Source organism: Physeter macrocephalus, chromosome 16 (genome assembly GCF_002837175.3).
Source record: "Physeter macrocephalus isolate SW-GA chromosome 16, ASM283717v5, whole genome shotgun sequence".
Taxonomy (NCBI): Eukaryota; Metazoa; Chordata; class Mammalia; order Artiodactyla; family Physeteridae; genus Physeter; species Physeter macrocephalus.
The window spans coordinates 74,368,124-74,368,609 of NC_041229.1; positions in this window are offsets into that span (position 1 = coordinate 74,368,124).

Sequence of the window (486 nt, forward strand, 5' to 3'; positions counted from 1 at the left end):
ACATTAAACAAGATGGACGTAATTTATATTTATAGGACATTCCATCCAAAAACAACAGAATACACTTTCTTCCCAAGTGCTCATGGAACATTCTCCAGGATAGATAATATCTTGGGTCACGAATCAAGCCTTAGTAAATTTAAGAATATTGAAATTGTGTCAAGTATCTTTTCTGGCCACAACGCTATGAGACTAGATAACAATTACAGGAAAAAAAACTGTAAAAAATACAAACACATGGAGGCTAAACAATACGCTACTAAATAACCAAGAGATCACTGCAGAAATCAAAGAGGAAATCAAACAATACCTAGAAACAAACGACAATGAAAACACAATGACCCAAAACCTATGGGATGCAGTAAAAGAAGTTCTAAGAGGGAAGTTTATAGCAATACAATTCTATCACAAGAAACAAGAAAAATCTCAAATAAACAACCTAACCTTACACCTAAAGCAATTAGAGAAAGAAGAACAAAAAAGCCC